The 6875-nt window shown below is 37.9% G+C and overlaps 1 non-coding gene across 1 annotated transcript; it reads right to left on the reverse strand.

Moving 5' to 3' along the window:
• Window positions 1-2032: 2032 nt before the first annotated feature.
• Window positions 2033-2140, reverse strand: LOC148571520 (small nucleolar RNA R71). Its single transcript, XR_015908330.1, has one exon. It is a non-coding gene; the product is annotated as a small nucleolar RNA R71 (small nucleolar RNA).
• Between the last annotated feature and the right edge of the window lie 4735 nt (window positions 2141-6875).

Here is a 6875-nt window from a genome sequence, read left to right on the forward strand (position 1 = left end):
CTTATTTTTCTTTTTCACAAATAATTTTTGAAAAATCCAAAAAAATTAGAAAATCATAAAAATAAAAAAAAAATATTTCATGTTTCTTGTTTGAGTCTTGAGTCAATTTTTAAGTTTGGTGTCAATTGCATACTTATCTTGCATTTTTCGAAAATTGCATTCATGCGTTGCATTCATCATGATCTTCAAGTTGTTCTTGATAAACCTTCTTGATTGATCTTCATATTTTATTATTTTGTGTCTTTTCTTGTTTTTCATGTGCATTTTTTCATTCATAGTGCCTGAACATGAAAGATTTCTAAGTTTGGTGTCTTGCATGTTTTCTTTGCATATAAAAATTTTCAAAAATATGTTCTTGATGTTCATCATGATCTTCAAAGTGTTCTTGGTGTTCATCTTGACATTCATAGCATTCTTGCATGCATTCATTGTTTTGATCCAAAATTTTCATGCATTGCATCATTTTCATGTTTTTCTCTCTCATCATAAAAAATTCAAAAATAAAAAAAATATCTTCCTCTTTTTTTTTTCTCATAAATTCGAAAATTAGATTTGACTTTTTCAAAAATTTTTAAAATCCAATTGTTTGTTATGAGTCAAATCAAATTTTCAATTTAAAAATCTGATCTTTTTCAAAATCTTTTTCAAAAATCAAATCTTTTTCAATTTTCTTATCTATTTTCGAAAATTCCAAAAATATTTTTCAAAAGTCTTTTTCTTAATTTTACATCATATTTTCGAAAATATCATCAACAATTAATGTTTTGATTCAAAAATTTCAAGTTTGTTACTTACTTGTTAAGAAAGATTCAAACTTTAAGTTCTAGAATCATATTTTGTGATTTCTTGTGAATCAAGTCATTAATTGTGATTTTAAAAATCAAATCTTTTTCAAAACTAATTTCAATCATATCTTTTCAAAAATATCTTTCTATCTTATCTTTTTCAAAATCATATCTTTTCCATCATATCTTTTTAAAAATCTTATCTTTTTCAAAAATTTGATTTTAAAATATCCCTTCTAACTTCTTATCTTCTTATCTTTTCAAAAATTGATTTTCAAAATTTGTTTCAACTAACTAACTAACTTTTTGTTTGTTTCTTATCTTTTTCAAAACTACTTAACTAACTCTCTCTCTCTCTCTAATTTTCGAAAATATCTCCCTCTTTTTCAAAAATTCTTTTTAATTAACTAATTTTTTTCAAAATTTAATTTTAATTTGTTTCTTCTTTTAATTTTCAAAAATCACTAACCATTTTTCAAAAATAATTTTCGAAAATTCTCTCTCTCTCTCTCTCATCTCCTTCTATTTATTTATTTATTTACTAACATCTCTTCCTCACTCACCAAAAATCCGAACCCCCTCTCTCTCTCTGAGTTCAGATTTTCTCTTCTTCTTTTCTTCTACTCTTCTTTTCTTCCACTCACCTAAGGGAACCTCTATACCTGGGCAAAAAGGATCCCTATTATTATTATTCTTCTGTTCCCTCTTTTTCATATGAGCAGGAGCAAGGACAAGAATATTCTTGTTAAAGCAGATCCAGAACCTGAAAGGACTCTGAAGAGGAAACTAAGAGAAGCTAAATTACAACAATCCAGCAAGCACCTTTTAGAAATTTTCAAACAAAAAGAGGAGATAGCAGCCGAAAATAATAATAATGCAAGGAGGATGCTTGGTGACTTTACTGCACCTAATTCCAATTACATGGAAGAAGCATCTCCATCCCTACCATTGGAGCAAACAATTTTGAGCTAAAACCTCAATTAGTTTCTCTGATGCAGCAGAACTGCAAGTTCCATGGACTTCCATCTGAAGATCCTTTTCAGTTCTTAACTGAATTTTTGCAGATCTGTGATACTGTTAAGACTAATGGAGTAGATCCTGAAGTCTACAGGCTCATGCTTTTCCCTTTTGCTGTAAGAGACAGAGCTAGAGTGTGGTTGGACTCTCAACCCAAAGATAGCCTGAACTCTTGGGATAAGCTGGTCACGACTTTCTTAGCCAAGTTCTTTCCTCCTCAAAAGCTGAGCAAGCTTAGAGTGAATGTTCAAACCTTCAGACAGAAAGAAGGTGAATCCCTCTATGAAGCTTGGGAGAGATACAAGCAACTGACCAAAAAGTGTCCTTCTGACATGCTTTCAGAATGGACCATCCTGGATATATTCTATGATGGTCTGTCTAAATTAGCTAAAATGTCATTGGATACTTCTGCAAGTGGATCCATTCACCTAAAGAAAATTCCTGCAGAAGCTCAAGAACTCATTGACATGGTTGCTAATAACCAGTTTATGTACACTTCTGAGAGGAATCCTGTGAGTAATGGGACGCCTCAGAAGAAGGGAGTTCTTGAAATTGATACTCTGAATGCCATATTGGCTCAGAATAAAATATTGATTCAGCAAGTCAATATGATTTTTCAGAGTCTGAATGGAATGCAAGCTGCATCCAACAGTACTCAAGAGGCAGTTTCTGAAGAAGAAGCTTATGATCCTGAGAACCCTGCAATAGCAGAGGTGAATTACATGGGTGAACCATATGGAAACACCTATAACCCCTCATGGAGAAATCACCCAAATCTCTCATGGAAGGATCAACAAAAGCCTCAACAAGGCTTTAATAATGGTGGAAGAAATAGGTTTAACAATAGTAAACCTTTTCCATCATCCACTCAGCAACAGACAGAGAACTCTGAATAAAATACCTCTAATTTAGCAAACTTAGTCTCTGATCTATCTAAGGCCACTGTAAGTTTCATGAATGAAACAAGGTCCTCCATTAGAAATTTGGAGTCACAAGTGGGCCAGCTGAGTAAAAGAGTCACTAAAATCCCTCCTAGTACTCTTCCAAGCAATATAGAAGAAAATCCAAAAGGAGAGTGCAAGGCCATTGAAATGACCATCATGGCCGAATCCAAGGAAGAAGGGGAGGACGTGAATCCCAAGGAGGAAGACCTCCTGGGGCGTCCAGTGATCAATAAGGAGTTTCCCTCTACGGAACCAAAGGAATCTGAGACTCAACTAGAGACCATAGAGATTCCATTAAACCTCCTTATGCCATTCATGAGCTCTGATGAGTATTCCTCTTCTGAAGAGAATGAGGATGTTACTAAGGAGCAAGTTACCAAGTACCTTGGTGCAATCATGAAGCTGAATGCCAAATTATTTGGTATTGAGACTTGGGAAGATGAACCTCCCTTGTTCACCAATGAACTAAGTGATCTGGATCAACTGACATTGCCTCAGAAGAAACAGGATCCTGGAAAGTTCCTAATACCTTGTACCATAGGCACCATGATCTTTGAAAAGGTTCTGTGTGACCTTGGTTCAGGGATAAACCTCATGCCCCTCTCTGTAATAAAGAAACTGGGAATCTTTGGGGTGCAAGCTGCTAAAATCTCATTAGAGATGGCAGACAATTCAAGAAAACAGGCTTATGGACAAGTAGAGGACGTGTTAGTAAAGGTTGAAGGCCTTTACATCCCTGCTGATTTCATAGTCCTAGATACTGGGAAGGATGAGGATGAATCCATCATCCTTGGAAGACCCTTCCTAGCCACAGCAAGAGCTGTGATTGATGTTGACAGAGGCGAATTAGTCCTTCAATTGAATGAGGACTCCCTTGAGTTTAAAACTCAAGGACATCCTTCTATAAACATGGAAAAGAGGCATAGTAAGCTTCTCTCAAAACAGAGTCAACCAGAGCCCCCACAGTCAAACTCTAAGTTTGGTGTTGGGAGGCCACAACCAAACTCTAAGTTTGGTGTTGAACTCCCATATCCAAACTCTAAGTTTGGTGTTGGGGAGTCTCAACAATGCTCTGAACATCTGTGAGGCTCCATGAGAGCCCACTGTCAAGCTATTGACATTAAAGAAGCGCTTGTTGGGAGGCAACCCAATTTTTATTTATCTAATTCTAATTTATTTTTATTGTTATTTCATGTTTTATTAGGTTCATGATCATGTGGAGTCACAAAATAAATCAAAAAATTAAAAACAGAATAAAAAACAGCAGAAGAAAAATCACACCCTGGAGGAGGATCTCACTGGCGTTTAAACGCCAGTAAGGAGCATCTGTCTGGCGTTCAACGCCAGAACAGAGCATGTTTCTGGTGTTGAACGCCAGAAACAAGCAGCATCCTGGCGTTCAGACGCCAGAAATGCACACTGAGGAAGAGCTGGCGCTGAACGCCAGAAACAAGCATCTGGATGGCGTTCAACGCCAGAAATATGCTGCATCTGGGCGTTCAAGCATCAATTCGGCGTTTAAACGCCAGAATTGCATGCAAAGGCATTTTACATGCCTAATTGGTGCAGGGATGTAATTCCTTGACACCTCAGGATCTGTGGACCCCACAGGATCATCTCAGCATCTGTGGACCCACAGGATCCCCACCTACCACCACTCACTCTCTTCCCTCTTCTCAATGTTCATCCTCTCTTCACAATAAACACTTTTCCCCAAAACTCTTAACCAATCACCTCAATCTCTCTTCCCTATCACCACTTCACCACTCACATCCATCCACTCTTCCCCATAAACCTACCTCATAAACCCCACCTACCTTCAAAATTCAAAATCAATTTCCCACCCAACACCCACCCTTATGGCCGAACCTTACCCCCCCTCCCTTCCCTATATAAAGCCCTCCATTCTTCTTCATTTTCACACAAAACAACCCTCTCTTCCCCTTCTTGGCCAAAACATATCTCTCTATCCCTCTCCTCCATTTCTTCTTCTTCTTCATCTATTCTTTCTTCTCTTGCTCGAGGGCGAGCAATATTCTAAGTTTGGTATGGTAAACATATAAGCTTTTTGTTTTTCCATTACCATTGATGGCACCCAAGACCGGAGAATCCTCTAGAAAAGGGAAAGGGAAGACAAAAGCTTCCACCTCCGAGTCATAGGAGATGGAAAGATTCATCTCCAAAGCTCATCAAGACCACTTCTATGATGTTGTGGCCAAGAAGAAGGTGATCCCTGAGGTCCCTTTCAAACTCAAGAGAAATGAGTATCCGGAGATCCGACATGAGATCCATAGAAGAGGTTGGGAATTTCTAACAAACCCCATCCAACAAGTCGGAATTCTAATGGTTCAAGAGTTCTATGCTAATGCATGGATCACTAGGAACCATGATCAAAGTAAGAACCCGAACCCAAAGAATTATCTTACTATGGTTCGGGAGAATTACTTAGATTTTAGTCCGGAAAATATAAGGTTGGTGTTCAACTTGCCAATGATGGAAGAGAATGCACGCCCCTACACAAGGAGAGTCAACTTTGATCAAAGGTTGGACCAAGTCCTCATGGACATATGTGTGGAAGGAGCTCAATGGAAGATTGACTCAAAAGGCAAACCGGTTCAACTGAGAAGGCTGGACCTTAAGCCTGTAGCTAGAGGATGATTGGAGTTCATTCAACGCTCAATCATTCCCACTAGCAACTGGTCTGAAGTTACTATAGACCGGGCCATCATGATCCATAGCATCATGATTGGAGAAGAGGTGGAGGTTCATGAGATTATACCTCAAGAACTCTACAAGGTAGCTGACAAGTCCTCCACTATGGCAAGCTTAGCTTTTCCCCACCTCATTTGCCATCTATGCAACTCAGCTGGGATTGACATAGAAGGAGACATTCCCATTGAGGAAGAGAAGCCCATCACTAAGAAAAGGATGGAGCAAATAAGAGAGCCCATTCATGGATCTCAAGAGACGCATGAATCTTATCACCATGAGATCCCGGAGATGCCTCAAATGCATTTTCCTCCACAAAACTATTGGGAGCAAATCAACACCTCCCTAGGAGAATTAAGTTCCAACATGGGACAATTAAGGGTGGAACATCAAGAGCACTCCATCATCCTTCATGAAATTAGAGAAGATCAAAAAGCAATGAGGGAGGAGCAACAAAGACAAGGAAGAAGCATAGAAGAGCTCAAGGACATCATTGGTTCCTCAAGAAGGAAACCCCACCATCACTAAGATGGACTCATTCCTTGTTCTTACATTCTCTGTTTTTCGTTTTCCCTATGTTAAGTGCTTATTCATGTTTGTGTCTTATTACATGATCATTAGTCTTTAGTAACTTTGTCTTAAAGTTATGAATGTCCTATGAATCCATCACCTCTCTTAAATGAAAACTGTTTTAATTCAAAAGAACAAGAAGTACATGAGTTTCGAATTTATCCTTGAACTTAGTTTAATTGTATTGATGTGGTGACAATGCTTCTTGTTTTCTGAATGAATGTCAGAACAGTGCATATGTCTTTTGAAGTTGTTGTTTAAGAATGTTAAATATGTTGGCTCTTGAAAGAATGATGACAAGGAGACATGTTATTTGATAATCTGAAAAATCATAAAAATGATTCTTGAAGCAAGAAAAAGCAGCAAAGAACAAAGCTTGCAGAAAAAAAAAAACAAAAAAAAATAGAAAGAAAAAGCAAGCAGAAAAAGCCAAAAGCTCCTAAAACCAAAAGGCAAGAGCAAAAAGCCAATAACCCTTAAAACCAAAAGGCAAGGGTAATAAAAAGGATCCCAAGGCTTTGAGCATCAGTGGATAGGAGGGCCTAAAGGAATAAAATCCTGGCCTAAGCGGCAAAACCAAGCTGTCCCTAACCATGTACTTGTGGCATGAAGGTGTCAAGTGAAAACTTGAGACTGAGCGGTTAAAGTCAAGGTCCAAAGCAAAAGAAGAGTGTGCTTAAGAACCCTGGACACCTCTAATTGGGGACTTTAGCAAAGCTGAGTCACAATCTGAAAAGGTTCACCCAGTTATGTGTCTGTGGCATTTATGTATCCGGTGGTAATACTGGAAAACAAATTGCTTAGGGCCACGGCCAAGACTCATAAAGTAGCTGTGTTCAAGAATCAACAT

The sequence above is a fragment of the Arachis ipaensis genome, chromosome B3, assembly GCF_059453495.1.
Source record: "Arachis ipaensis isolate K30076 ecotype BB chromosome B3, ASM5945349v1, whole genome shotgun sequence".
Taxonomy (NCBI): Eukaryota; Viridiplantae; Streptophyta; class Magnoliopsida; order Fabales; family Fabaceae; genus Arachis; species Arachis ipaensis.